Source organism: Centruroides sculpturatus, unplaced genomic scaffold, assembly GCF_000671375.1.
Source record: "Centruroides sculpturatus isolate CEXI.00-Female unplaced genomic scaffold, Cexi_2.0 scaffold499, whole genome shotgun sequence".
In the NCBI taxonomy this organism is placed as follows: domain Eukaryota; kingdom Metazoa; phylum Arthropoda; class Arachnida; order Scorpiones; family Buthidae; genus Centruroides; species Centruroides sculpturatus.
In genome coordinates this window covers 12,095-28,456 of record NW_019384801.1, presented here as the reverse complement: position 1 = coordinate 28,456, position 16,362 = coordinate 12,095, and positions in this window count along the sequence as shown.

Sequence of the window (16,362 nt, the reverse complement as noted above, 5' to 3'; positions counted from 1 at the left end):
TTAAGTACAGGAATTACGGGTTCATAAATAGGTAAATTATTTCTCCATATTGGATTTATGGATATAAATTCTGTGGAGGATTATTTAAAGAATATCGTGACGAAATGGAATTGGAGAATTATCAATTGAAAGTCAAATTGGATTTAGATTTTTGTAATAATTTACACGTTTATTATTTGGCGTATGGGAAAAAACAATGGAAATGTTTGGATGCATATCAAATTTCGTATTTATCTGGAATTTATGGTAATGTGAGGCGATTTTTCCACGTTAAATCTTCCAGATCTGGTGGATTTAACGTGGAAAAATTGAAAATTTAATCAAAATTAATGATAATTAATTGCACCTGATCACGAATCGTTTTTTGAACGTTGTCGTCTTTGCAATGTTTCCATACAAACATTTTCACGAAAAGGTAAAGCGTAAATAATGCGCTACAAAATAACATTTCTAATATTTAATGAATTTTTTAACATTTTTATTAAATATTTTATAATGACGACGACGATTATAAACAGTATATAATATTTACGATTTTATATATATTTTATGAAATTTTTAATAAGAAAAATATATTATACATATGCTACACATTTTTATAACTGGCTGAACGGAAAAAGATGATGTGGAAAAGTTAATAAATTTTTATAAACGTATAAAAAATTAATAAATATAGAAGAAAAACACTAATAAAAATGTATTAAAATATCTTTTGATTGCATATATTTACGTATTTTGATGAATTTGACAAATGAAATTTCTTTCAGCAAACTTTTTAAATTTCTTCCTTATAAAATTTATCTGTTATGCTTTAATTCACTTAAACATTGATTTCTATTAATTTTGTACAGAAAATAGACACACAAGAAAAGAAAATGAACGTACAATGTTGAATATAAACTTTGATAAAACGATTTTATTCCAACATTTTTCTGAATTTTTTTTTAGTGAATTTAATAGTTATTGATTTTGTCGTTGGTAAGCCGTAAGAATTCCAAAATATGGCTACATTATCATCATCGTCATGATAATCCTGTATCTTCGAATAATAATATAAAATTCCTTGCGTAAATTTTATATAATCGGTTGTGAATGGTTATTGAGAGAATCATTATACTGTACCTAATTGTAATTTTTGTAATTAAAAGGATTATATTTTACATCGCCATTAAATTCAGTATTAAAAATTAATCCGAGTGTTAATCGGGATGGCATTTGATATACTTATCTACTGTATTCCATTAAAAATGAATACTTAACGTCTGCTCTATGAGAGGGCATAAAAATGCCATTCCGTAGAACAGACCTAGAATGAATAAAACCATAGAATGTATTTCCTGCCTTTAAATGGATGAACTAATATCGACTTTGTTGATTTTCATATACACTTTTATAATAATTGCCTTTTGATCTTTCCAATTTTATTCGAATATTAGCAATATTAATTAAAAGTTTGAGATGAGTTGCAAGACCGATACGAAGACGTCCATATAAGTCTATCAGTTTACTTTATTTACTAATATTAAACCTTAAACTGGTCCGTTAGCATTTCCTGCTATTAATTGAATCCATATATTAAGAAGTTGTTAGAAAACTTTCTTGCCTTTCTTTAAAATAAAACAACAACACCGCATCTAATACATAGATAATTGACTCGAGAAATTACCATTTAGAAAAGCTGAACGTTTAAGAATAAACTTGAGAATTTGCACCATTCTTCTTAGCAAAATGAGATTTAATCTGTCTAGGTAATTACTTGAATTGGGAATTATTATCGCGATATCCGAAGATTTTATGAAAGATTTCAACAAATTCAACATTCGTGGTGTCATAAAGTGTCAAAAATTAAATCGTGCTTTTGTTACTGATCAATTGCGAATTTTATTACTTTTTATATTTGTAGATATCTGTAGAAGTTTAGGTAAAAGATAGAAAAATCAGAAAATGTAACACAGTGAATATAAAGTGAAAAATTATATAGCCTGTATATCGTTAATCGTTATAAATTACGCGTATCTAATACAGTATAAATTATTTACAGTCGTTTACTTAAATTTTTATTCGTTCCCTTCCCACTTATAGCAGTGTGGCTAATTCCGAAATGCATAATATTGATCGTTGAATAAATACGAGTCGTGCTATAGCCGCGTGCTTGTTTATGAAATATGTTTTTTTACAAAGAGAATTTTTTGGAATAAATTTACCTTACGATATGGAAATCACTAGTTATTATCCTAATAGTCTTTAATGGTTATATGCAATATATAATATGTTGTAGACTATGGTTTATTGCAAAAAAAATATTTTATTTATGTTGCATAAATCTAATTTATACGCTATTTTTATTATTTAACATATAGGAAACAAGGTTATATTTTTAAAATGATCTTTAGGCGTTGGTGTGGGGTATTACGCGACTTTTACGTGTATTCTACTGTACGGAGTGACTCAAAAGTTTCTACGCGTCATTTTATTAATCAGTCGCAAATATACTCTACGTTGAAGCCGTTTAATTGGACTTATGCTAGTACATAACTACAAACAATAGCCTAAATTTGCTATGAGTGCATTTAGTTCGATGATGCCCGACTGCATAGTAAAGCGAGCCTTTGTGCGAAGACTTTTAATGTATGTATAATAGTGATTATATAGTTTTTATTTATCATCATCCACATTAAAGTTGGTAAAATGTGAAAATGTAACAATAGAATCTTCGTTTCTAGCAAATAATACGAGTGTGTCGAAGAGAACGTGATGAAGAAAATCATTTATCGAACGAGGTCACGTAAATATGCATTTAAATCCGTAAATCCTTTTCCAGTCCTATACTTTATTACCTTTAATGGTATGTAAAATGTTTAATTTTAAAGTGGCTCGTATTCTTATAAATTAATTCGGAAATATAAACATCAAAGGTTTAAATATGGTAATTAAATAAAACCGCATCTCGTTTTCCTAGCAACAGAAATTACAGTTCTACATCTTAACACGAACTTAATAAGATATATGCGGTATATATAATGTATATAATATATTTATAACTTAATAGGAACAACAAATCAATAGACTCTTCGAATTCCAAATTTAACTAGAGGAAAATTAATTTAATAATTTCGGACATGTCAGCAGATGGCATTATATCTAAAATACTTAATGTCCATACTTAATGAATATAGATAAGTTGGAATATTTAACAATATTAACTTCCAACCGATGCATAATCATTGGAATTTTGATATTGGAAATTGTTTTAATTCGATATATAGTGTATATATATAAAGTTTGATGGAAGTTTGAGAAGTTGTGTGGAGAACATGCCACCAGCTGAACACTAATATCACCTGTGGATGTTGCTTTTATTTCTTTTCCTGTTAGACATATTGATTCGCACTTGTAGGTAATTCGATTTCATCCAGAGAGGAAAAAAAAAACTGGTTTTCAATCACTCTTGATAGAAATTTATGGCCAAATTGTATTTTCGCTTTTCTGTCACAATTAAATCTTTTTCTATTGCCCTTTTATGTTCTCGGACCCGTAAAACACCTTGTGTAATATATTTTGCATTCTGTGGCCGGTGGTAACTCGATGCTTGTGCATTATTTCTGTAAGTATCGTTTAATTTATCACTTCTCCGTGGAAGCGCTTGTTAAGAATGGTGTAAGTTTTTGGTATCAGTTTGACGTAAAGGTGTACCTTATTCTAGCAAAATGCGTGCACCTTATATAGTGATTAAAGAAACTGTTTATCCGCTGAACTATCGGAAGTAAAATTCAAGGGTCGAAATTTTCAGAACAAATCCTTCTTCCCACTTGCATTATCCTCAACGCCCTGTTTATGAGGATAAATTATAGCATCAAAACTGGATCATAACATCAAAATTTAAGAGAAAAAGCCTTCGTATTATTGCACGATTCACTTTTACTTTTAGTTTTTTCATCGTTAAATGTAAAATGTTTTCTATAAAGAATTTTTTAAGTGTAAAATACCACTTTTTTATTAAACTATGTTTGAAAAATTAACATTATCGGAATTGAATAGAGGAGGAATATATTTGTTTGTATCGCTCCTTAGTTAATCAAATTTGTTGGAATAGGTTTAGTTCTACATCAAAGGCAAACTAATTTAAATATTTGCGTTTAAGTCAGGAGCTCGTTTGCAACAAAGGTCGAAGGGTGGAAATGAAAAGCAGATAGCATCATTTGTACTATCTCCGCCAATAGAAGAAAGAAACGTTTCATTCCTCTATTGGTGCAGAGATCGTTGATTCTTCTATGAAAAATACCTTTTCTCTGGTTATTTGCTTCTTATTCAAGTGATTCATAAGTATGGAGGGTGTTTACGTTTTTATAACGTAACAGAAGAATATAGTAATTCGAGAAGATAATGAATGGCAGAAATATTCTGTCACTTAATTACATTTTGTAAAGAATATACTTAAGGGCTTAGAATTATAATTTAAACCATATTTTAATAATAAGTTTTCATTATGCAACTTGACGAATTGACCAATGAATATGTACTTAATTAACAATCTTTCATTGAATGTGTTCCCGGGCCCAACGTGGAGAACGTATTCATCAACTTCTAAGTAATCTCTGGTGGCTGCCTTCTTCCAACTCATTAACAGTTCCACGACTCATTTCCCAGAAGATCGTTCTAATAATTTTCGTCAAGATTAGGAGAAGAAAAAGAAGTTTTGAGTCTCCTAACGCCTGGAATGATACCAAAAGAAATTGCGCGATTACACTACACTGGCCCATTAAAGCAACAGATTTTCTATTTTATTAAAATATCACGTGACAAAAAGGCAGAGAGTCTCCATATTTCAGTCCTCGAGAACTTATATTTTGCGGTAAAAGTTTCTTCGGGAAATAATAACCGTTACGAAATCCTATTCGGAAGATAAGTTATCCTCCTTTTAAGAATTTGAAATATGATAAACAAAATTCTCCGGTCTGTTGTAGAGTCGTTGGCCACAACACCAATTTATTTAACTCTTATTGTCATACCAAATCCAAATACCATTAAATGGTCAGCTGTAGTCCTTGATACGTCACCCCAACGGCAAATCCCGGCTATTTATAACTGTAATGCTTTGGCTAGCGATCGATACAATTGAAAGAATTTTTAGGGTCTTCGGCCGTAGTTAGAGGATAATTTGTATGAAATTGTCTACTTAGTGGAAGAATCGTTGTCTGCATGAAATGATTAATGAAACTAGTTTTCTGCCTCGACAGTACGTTACGAAAAGAGGAAGAAACTAAAACCACACGGCAAGAATTTGGCATTATTCTAATGCGGCACGTAATGGGATAATAATTTAATAAAATAGCATTTGTAGATCCCTAATTTAAGTAAGTTACTTTAATACTTTTCTTCGTTTCCTTCTTCTCAGAACAGTTGCAAATATATAATCTATAACAAGAAAATTGCATTCTATCATGTTAAATTTAAAAGAGGGGAATTTTTTTGCAATTATATAAAATAATTTAGTGGTTTTTTTTGGGGGGCTAAAAGGTGGGTTTTGTTTATTTTGTACAAGTTCGATACAATCGATTTAAAACTTTATCAAAGAATACAAGATTCTACAGGATTGTGTTAAAATATTCATGGAAAAGTGTCGACTGTGGCAAAGACTGCTTTTTCCAATTTCAGCTCATTTCAATAGAACTACAGGTGTGTCTGTTGTAAGCTGTATTCTTTCTAGAGAATAAAGACCAACTTTCTTTCCTTCTTATTTTCGTATTATCTTCTGTTTGTTAAATCTTGAATATTTCATAAACAATATAATGAATGAATGCGGTAGAAGTTTGTTTTGTTGATGTTCTTTTTTATTTATCGTCGGATCTTATGTTTATCTTCGGATAAATTACACTCCCAGTATACTGCCGAGTTAAAAAAAATTCATTCGTATTGTTGGTAATCTAGTTAAATCGTAAGAAATATGGCCAGGTTTATACGAATTCCAGCAACTATGTGGCATAAATCCGTCGTCATAAATATGAAGATGTATCTTTTGAAATATTATAATTAAGTGCTGTTTAGAAAATATCTATTTATGGAAAGTTTGGAGGCCTGTTCGATTCGTTGAGAGAAAGAGCGCATTTTTACGTAAATTTGATGTATTTTTATAGAACTGAATAGATGACGTCACACTACCCAATCAGATAGACAGACAAGACATTTGTTTTGTCACAATAGTGTACACTTTTATGTCATTTTGACGTCATTCTTATATTTTTTCAATAGGAAAGTATAAAATGACGTCAAATTGACGTAAAAAAAACTGTATGCTGTTCCAACCAAGCTGTAAGTGCATTAGTTTTTCACAATACTATACACTTTTATATGTGCTTTAGTATATTTTTTACGTCAGTTTGGCATCATTCTTATGTTTATTTTTATAATGAAGAAGTGTAAAATGATATCATCTTGACATAATAGCGTACAAAACTAGTGCATTCCCAGATATTTCCAATTTCGGAGCTTCTGTTTTCTACAAGCGATCGCGAACTACCGGTCGAGAAACGAACATTCGACAGAAATAACAATGAAGTGAACGCAGTACTCGTTTAATTCGTCTCTCTTTATTTAATTAACTTCATTCCCGAGTATGTGACGTAAATTGTCATTTGACCATACGAAAATTTAATTCATTTTCATTGCCAAAGGCGTCGATAGGAAATTATTACTGTCAAGTAGCATAAAATGAATTAAAATCATTAACAAACACTACAGCAGTCGACTTTGGACGAAAAATATTTACACAGTTCGTTTCAAAATGTTAGTTTTATTCCAAGAAGGCATCGAAAGTATTTTAACTCTCGACACGTCACACAGCCACGTGTTTTTTTCCCTCTCACTTTTTAGATAGATGGAGTAATTGTAAGTTGGGTTTTCACCCCTCCTCGATTCCACACAAGTGCAAGATCGGAGATGGTCTTGTTTGACCCACACGATTCCGGATTTAAAGAGATTGGGACACGAAATGCAAATGGAGGAAATTGTTAATCATGTGGTTGATGTACCATCCATGTAGCATGTCATCCAGGCTCCATTAGGCAAGACACATGATTGAACGGACAGGCTAATTAATGTCTCTTAGGTTATAGAGACTCATATTCACGCGATTTAAGCCATTTTAGATAAGCGAAATGCATTTCACTGGATGATAATAATAATAATTCTACGATTTCTTCAAATAATAAATCTCGCTCGCGTGCTTATTCTTTAATTTTCGTTACTTTTTTTTCCTTCCTTTTTGAAAAAAAGTATTTTACAGCAATTCGCATATTTCTTTTTTGATTTATCAATTGTTAGTCTAGAGAGAAATTTCTTCCGTATTAATTAGAATAAACGTTTTCTCTCCTTATTAAAATCATCCAGNAAATTCAATATAGTGAAATTTTATGTAAATTATTATGATGGTTGAAAAGCGTTGTGCTAATTCAACTATGCGTCAATCTTGGAAGTGTTGATTAAGGGGTTTTCTTTTGATAGATTCTTTTTCTCCTCTTCGTCCGGTTAAGACGAATGCTTTTTGTATTTTGTAAGTAATTGCATGGTTTTATCATTACTAATTGTAGTAGAAAGTCTGGTACTAATTTATACTTAGCTATAATAAAGTTAATTTTAAAAGCTGGTGCATTTTCTTTTATTTGGCGATATTTTGTATACACGTATCTATATACTGTATGTACTGTACTGTACAATACTTCTGCAGCGAATAAAACAAAATACCACCGCAGATATTGCAGAAATCATACTATGTCGTGTCTAAATTTTTATAGATGTGATATGTGCACAGTATGTTGTGTATGCACATAGTCTGTACGCATATCTAGATTTATAAATGATCAAACTTGTGAAAAACTAGTAATAAATCTAAGAAGAAAAGGAAGATTGATATGAACGATTGCTCAACAGAAAATTAAGTAATATTTCATTGTTTCAAAATTATGTATCTGTATATAAAACGTGATTGTCGCGCTTAACAACGAGATTTTGTGACGACACGCGAGTGTGTTCATTTAGAAACAATGTTGGAACATGCGCTAGTCCGTTCCGTTTGACGCAGGAAATCTGTTATAGATCAGTTAAGCATATATACGATTTCATTTAAATTCTATATATACATTTCTTATAAAGTTGTTTGAATTGACGGTTTCTAACGTAACCCGAAGCACTAGCTACATATTTAATGTATTTGATAAATACGTAATCGGTTTTTCTGATAAGTAGAGCTTACAGAAGGAAGTAGATTTTCCAGAGTTGCGCTCTTTCTACTTATTTTCTCGTCCTATTCTTTATATAATGATATTTATCTGTCGTTGCTGGGGAAATCCAATATCTGATGGTTGACTTTTGTCGAAAACGTTCAAACAAAATGGAAAAAAAAAATGTCGGTTTGAAGTTACCTTCGAGTTGGAGATGGATTCTTTTGGTAAAAATATACTTCGTGACCTTCAATTTAAAGCAGTTCAAAGTGCGCAAAGTAAAAATAGAAGTCCAATATGTTCTTATTACAAGCTCAGTTTAGGAGTTTTTTTTTATCATCAAAGTCTATTTTGGACGAGAGAAAATTCGTCGTGACCTTCACCCTTCGATTACATAAATTACTATGAAAGATTTTAAGAAGAATTTCTGTGTTTTTCTATAAAAACATTCTGTCTCTACAATTATATACATTACACTTCTATATAAACATTTAACTCTTTGCCCATCAATATTTTATTTGTCTGTAATACCATTGTTTGCAGTACGTGTCGAATATCGAAGTATATACATCACTTTCTCTATTACTTTATGTATTCTATTTAACATAATTCTTTAACTGTAAAATCCTTCATTGCAATATATTTTGTCAAAATATAGAATATATTTTAAGATGATAATTAAATTTTAATCGAAAATTGCAAAATCTCTCCATTCTGTAATTTTGAGTGCAGATTTTAACATTTTGAAAGTATTTTTGAGAGGTTTTTCAATTCATATTTTCTTTAATATGAACAGAAAAAGTATCATTAATGTTTTTTTAATGTTTTTCAAAGTCGAGTAGGAAGATGAGAAAATTTTATAGTTAAAGAATTACACTGGATACAGTTTATTGCCCTACNAAAAAAAAAAAAAAAAATGGGGAAAAGTAAAAAAACAAAACAAGAGGATAAAGGAGATTGAAGTTACTCGAATGCCATTTGATTTAAAGATTGTGGCTAAGAAGAAAAATTTCGCAAGTATTTGGAAAAAATCAAAGAAGGTGACAGAAAAGTAAACGAAACACGTAGAGAAAAAAAGAAATAAAGAGATGGAAAATGTCGATAGATCGAGATGACAAATCATAGAGCAAAGAAGAACAAAAGAAAACTATGATTGTTTCCCCAAAATTGTAGCTTTCTACCATTATTGAATTGAAAATAAAGCGAATTCTTACGTTTACACAACTTATCAAATCATATATATTATAAATTACGCGTTTCTAACACATTATAAATTATTTATTTATTAATTACTTATATATTAATTTAGGAATATATATATTTAAGTACAGGAATTACGGGTTCATAAATAGGTAAATTATTTCTCCATATTGGATTTATGGATATAAATTCTGTGGAGGATTATTTAAAGAATATCGTGACGAAATGGAATTGGAGAATTATCAATTGAAAGTCAAATTGGATTTAGATTTTTGTAATAATTTACACGTTTATTATTTGGCGTATGGGAAAAAACAATGGAAATGTTTGGATGCATATCAAATTTCGTATTTATCTGGAATTTATGGTAATGTGAGGCGATTTTTCCACGTTAAATCTTCCAGATCTGGTGGATTTAACGTGGAAAAATTGAAAATTTAATCAAAATTAATGATAATTAATTGCACCTGATCACGAATCGTTTTTTGAACGTTGTCGTCTTTGCAATGTTTCCATACAAACATTTTCACGAAAAGGTAAAGCGTAAATAATGCGCTACAAAATAACATTTCTAATATTTAATGAATTTTTTAACATTTTTATTAAATATTTTATAATGACGACGACGATTATAAACAGTATATAATATTTACGATTTTATATATATTTTATGAAATTTTTAATAAGAAAAATATATTATACATATGCTACACATTTTTATAACTGGCTGAACGGAAAAAGATGATGTGGAAAAGTTAATAAATTTTTATAAACGTATAAAAAATTAATAAATATAGAAGAAAAACACTAATAAAAATGTATTAAAATATCTTTTGATTGCATATATTTACGTATTTTGATGAATTTGACAAATGAAATTTCTTTCAGCAAACTTTTTAAATTTCTTCCTTATAAAATTTATCTGTTATGCTTTAATTCACTTAAACATTGATTTCTATTAATTTTGTACAGAAAATAGACACACAAGAAAAGAAAATGAACGTACAATGTTGAATATAAACTTTGATAAAACGATTTTATTCCAACATTTTTCTGAATTTTTTTTTAGTGAATTTAATAGTTATTGATTTTGTCGTTGGTAAGCCGTAAGAATTCCAAAATATGGCTACATTATCATCATCGTCATGATAATCCTGTATCTTCGAATAATAATATAAAATTCCTTGCGTAAATTTTATATAATCGGTTGTGAATGGTTATTGAGAGAATCATTATACTGTACCTAATTGTAATTTTTGTAATTAAAAGGATTATATTTTACATCGCCATTAAATTCAGTATTAAAAATTAATCCGAGTGTTAATCGGGATGGCATTTGATATACTTATCTACTGTATTCCATTAAAAATGAATACTTAACGTCTGCTCTATGAGAGGGCATAAAAATGCCATTCCGTAGAACAGACCTAGAATGAATAAAACCATAGAATGTATTTCCTGCCTTTAAATGGATGAACTAATATCGACTTTGTTGATTTTCATATACACTTTTATAATAATTGCCTTTTGATCTTTCCAATTTTATTCGAATATTAGCAATATTAATTAAAAGTTTGAGATGAGTTGCAAGACCGATACGAAGACGTCCATATAAGTCTATCAGTTTACTTTATTTACTAATATTAAACCTTAAACTGGTCCGTTAGCATTTCCTGCTATTAATTGAATCCATATATTAAGAAGTTGTTAGAAAACTTTCTTGCCTTTCTTTAAAATAAAACAACAACACCGCATCTAATACATAGATAATTGACTCGAGAAATTACCATTTAGAAAAGCTGAACGTTTAAGAATAAACTTGAGAATTTGCACCATTCTTCTTAGCAAAATGAGATTTAATCTGTCTAGGTAATTACTTGAATTGGGAATTATTATCGCGATATCCGAAGATTTTATGAAAGATTTCAACAAATTCAACATTCGTGGTGTCATAAAGTGTCAAAAATTAAATCGTGCTTTTGTTACTGATCAATTGCGAATTTTATTACTTTTTATATTTGTAGATATCTGTAGAAGTTTAGGTAAAAGATAGAAAAATCAGAAAATGTAACACAGTGAATATAAAGTGAAAAATTATATAGCCTGTATATCGTTAATCGTTATAAATTACGCGTATCTAATACAGTATAAATTATTTACAGTCGTTTACTTAAATTTTTATTCGTTCCCTTCCCACTTATAGCAGTGTGGCTAATTCCGAAATGCATAATATTGATCGTTGAATAAATACGAGTCGTGCTATAGCCGCGTGCTTGTTTATGAAATATGTTTTTTTACAAAGAGAATTTTTTGGAATAAATTTACCTTACGATATGGAAATCACTAGTTATTATCCTAATAGTCTTTAATGGTTATATGCAATATATAATATGTTGTAGACTATGGTTTATTGCAAAAAAAATATTTTATTTATGTTGCATAAATCTAATTTATACGCTATTTTTATTATTTAACATATAGGAAACAAGGTTATATTTTTAAAATGATCTTTAGGCGTTGGTGTGGGGTATTACGCGACTTTTACGTGTATTCTACTGTACGGAGTGACTCAAAAGTTTCTACGCGTCATTTTATTAATCAGTCGCAAATATACTCTACGTTGAAGCCGTTTAATTGGACTTATGCTAGTACATAACTACAAACAATAGCCTAAATTTGCTATGAGTGCATTTAGTTCGATGATGCCCGACTGCATAGTAAAGCGAGCCTTTGTGCGAAGACTTTTAATGTATGTATAATAGTGATTATATAGTTTTTATTTATCATCATCCACATTAAAGTTGGTAAAATGTGAAAATGTAACAATAGAATCTTCGTTTCTAGCAAATAATACGAGTGTGTCGAAGAGAACGTGATGAAGAAAATCATTTATCGAACGAGGTCACGTAAATATGCATTTAAATCCGTAAATCCTTTTCCAGTCCTATACTTTATTACCTTTAATGGTATGTAAAATGTTTAATTTTAAAGTGGCTCGTATTCTTATAAATTAATTCGGAAATATAAACATCAAAGGTTTAAATATGGTAATTAAATAAAACCGCATCTCGTTTTCCTAGCAACAGAAATTACAGTTCTACATCTTAACACGAACTTAATAAGATATATGCGGTATATATAATGTATATAATATATTTATAACTTAATAGGAACAACAAATCAATAGACTCTTCGAATTCCAAATTTAACTAGAGGAAAATTAATTTAATAATTTCGGACATGTCAGCAGATGGCATTATATCTAAAATACTTAATGTCCATACTTAATGAATATAGATAAGTTGGAATATTTAACAATATTAACTTCCAACCGATGCATAATCATTGGAATTTTGATATTGGAAATTGTTTTAATTCGATATATAGTGTATATATATAAAGTTTGATGGAAGTTTGAGAAGTTGTGTGGAGAACATGCCACCAGCTGAACACTAATATCACCTGTGGATGTTGCTTTTATTTCTTTTCCTGTTAGACATATTGATTCGCACTTGTAGGTAATTCGATTTCATCCAGAGAGGAAAAAAAAAACTGGTTTTCAATCACTCTTGATAGAAATTTATGGCCAAATTGTATTTTCGCTTTTCTGTCACAATTAAATCTTTTTCTATTGCCCTTTTATGTTCTCGGACCCGTAAAACACCTTGTGTAATATATTTTGCATTCTGTGGCCGGTGGTAACTCGATGCTTGTGCATTATTTCTGTAAGTATCGTTTAATTTATCACTTCTCCGTGGAAGCGCTTGTTAAGAATGGTGTAAGTTTTTGGTATCAGTTTGACGTAAAGGTGTACCTTATTCTAGCAAAATGCGTGCACCTTATATAGTGATTAAAGAAACTGTTTATCCGCTGAACTATCGGAAGTAAAATTCAAGGGTCGAAATTTTCAGAACAAATCCTTCTTCCCACTTGCATTATCCTCAACGCCCTGTTTATGAGGATAAATTATAGCATCAAAACTGGATCATAACATCAAAATTTAAGAGAAAAAGCCTTCGTATTATTGCACGATTCACTTTTACTTTTAGTTTTTTCATCGTTAAATGTAAAATGTTTTCTATAAAGAATTTTTTAAGTGTAAAATACCACTTTTTTATTAAACTATGTTTGAAAAATTAACATTATCGGAATTGAATAGAGGAGGAATATATTTGTTTGTATCGCTCCTTAGTTAATCAAATTTGTTGGAATAGGTTTAGTTCTACATCAAAGGCAAACTAATTTAAATATTTGCGTTTAAGTCAGGAGCTCGTTTGCAACAAAGGTCGAAGGGTGGAAATGAAAAGCAGATAGCATCATTTGTACTATCTCCGCCAATAGAAGAAAGAAACGTTTCATTCCTCTATTGGTGCAGAGATCGTTGATTCTTCTATGAAAAATACCTTTTCTCTGGTTATTTGCTTCTTATTCAAGTGATTCATAAGTATGGAGGGTGTTTACGTTTTTATAACGTAACAGAAGAATATAGTAATTCGAGAAGATAATGAATGGCAGAAATATTCTGTCACTTAATTACATTTTGTAAAGAATATACTTAAGGGCTTAGAATTATAATTTAAACCATATTTTAATAATAAGTTTTCATTATGCAACTTGACGAATTGACCAATGAATATGTACTTAATTAACAATCTTTCATTGAATGTGTTCCCGGGCCCAACGTGGAGAACGTATTCATCAACTTCTAAGTAATCTCTGGTGGCTGCCTTCTTCCAACTCATTAACAGTTCCACGACTCATTTCCCAGAAGATCGTTCTAATAATTTTCGTCAAGATTAGGAGAAGAAAAAGAAGTTTTGAGTCTCCTAACGCCTGGAATGATACCAAAAGAAATTGCGCGATTACACTACACTGGCCCATTAAAGCAACAGATTTTCTATTTTATTAAAATATCACGTGACAAAAAGGCAGAGAGTCTCCATATTTCAGTCCTCGAGAACTTATATTTTGCGGTAAAAGTTTCTTCGGGAAATAATAACCGTTACGAAATCCTATTCGGAAGATAAGTTATCCTCCTTTTAAGAATTTGAAATATGATAAACAAAATTCTCCGGTCTGTTGTAGAGTCGTTGGCCACAACACCAATTTATTTAACTCTTATTGTCATACCAAATCCAAATACCATTAAATGGTCAGCTGTAGTCCTTGATACGTCACCCCAACGGCAAATCCCGGCTATTTATAACTGTAATGCTTTGGCTAGCGATCGATACAATTGAAAGAATTTTTAGGGTCTTCGGCCGTAGTTAGAGGATAATTTGTATGAAATTGTCTACTTAGTGGAAGAATCGTTGTCTGCATGAAATGATTAATGAAACTAGTTTTCTGCCTCGACAGTACGTTACGAAAAGAGGAAGAAACTAAAACCACACGGCAAGAATTTGGCATTATTCTAATGCGGCACGTAATGGGATAATAATTTAATAAAATAGCATTTGTAGATCCCTAATTTAAGTAAGTTACTTTAATACTTTTCTTCGTTTCCTTCTTCTCAGAACAGTTGCAAATATATAATCTATAACAAGAAAATTGCATTCTATCATGTTAAATTTAAAAGAGGGGAATTTTTTTGCAATTATATAAAATAATTTAGTGGTTTTTTTTGGGGGGCTAAAAGGTGGGTTTTGTTTATTTTGTACAAGTTCGATACAATCGATTTAAAACTTTATCAAAGAATACAAGATTCTACAGGATTGTGTTAAAATATTCATGGAAAAGTGTCGACTGTGGCAAAGACTGCTTTTTCCAATTTCAGCTCATTTCAATAGAACTACAGGTGTGTCTGTTGTAAGCTGTATTCTTTCTAGAGAATAAAGACCAACTTTCTTTCCTTCTTATTTTCGTATTATCTTCTGTTTGTTAAATCTTGAATATTTCATAAACAATATAATGAATGAATGCGGTAGAAGTTTGTTTTGTTGATGTTCTTTTTTATTTATCGTCGGATCTTATGTTTATCTTCGGATAAATTACACTCCCAGTATACTGCCGAGTTAAAAAAAATTCATTCGTATTGTTGGTAATCTAGTTAAATCGTAAGAAATATGGCCAGGTTTATACGAATTCCAGCAACTATGTGGCATAAATCCGTCGTCATAAATATGAAGATGTATCTTTTGAAATATTATAATTAAGTGCTGTTTAGAAAATATCTATTTATGGAAAGTTTGGAGGCCTGTTCGATTCGTTGAGAGAAAGAGCGCATTTTTACGTAAATTTGATGTATTTTTATAGAACTGAATAGATGACGTCACACTACCCAATCAGATAGACAGACAAGACATTTGTTTTGTCACAATAGTGTACACTTTTATGTCATTTTGACGTCATTCTTATATTTTTTCAATAGGAAAGTATAAAATGACGTCAAATTGACGTAAAAAAAACTGTATGCTGTTCCAACCAAGCTGTAAGTGCATTAGTTTTTCACAATACTATACACTTTTATATGTGCTTTAGTATATTTTTTACGTCAGTTTGGCATCATTCTTATGTTTATTTTTATAATGAAGAAGTGTAAAATGATATCATCTTGACATAATAGCGTACAAAACTAGTGCATTCCCAGATATTTCCAATTTCGGAGCTTCTGTTTTCTACAAGCGATCGCGAACTACCGGTCGAGAAACGAACATTCGACAGAAATAACAATGAAGTGAACGCAGTACTCGTTTAATTCGTCTCTCTTTATTTAATTAACTTCATTCCCGAGTATGTGACGTAAATTGTCATTTGACCATACGAAAATTTAATTCATTTTCATTGCCAAAGGCGTCGATAGGAAATTATTACTGTCAAGTAGCATAAAATGAATTAAAATCATTAACAAACACTACAGCAGTCGACTTTGGACGAAAAATATTTACACAGTTCGTTTCAAAATGTTAGTTTTATTCCAAGAAGGCATCGAAAGTATTTTAACTCT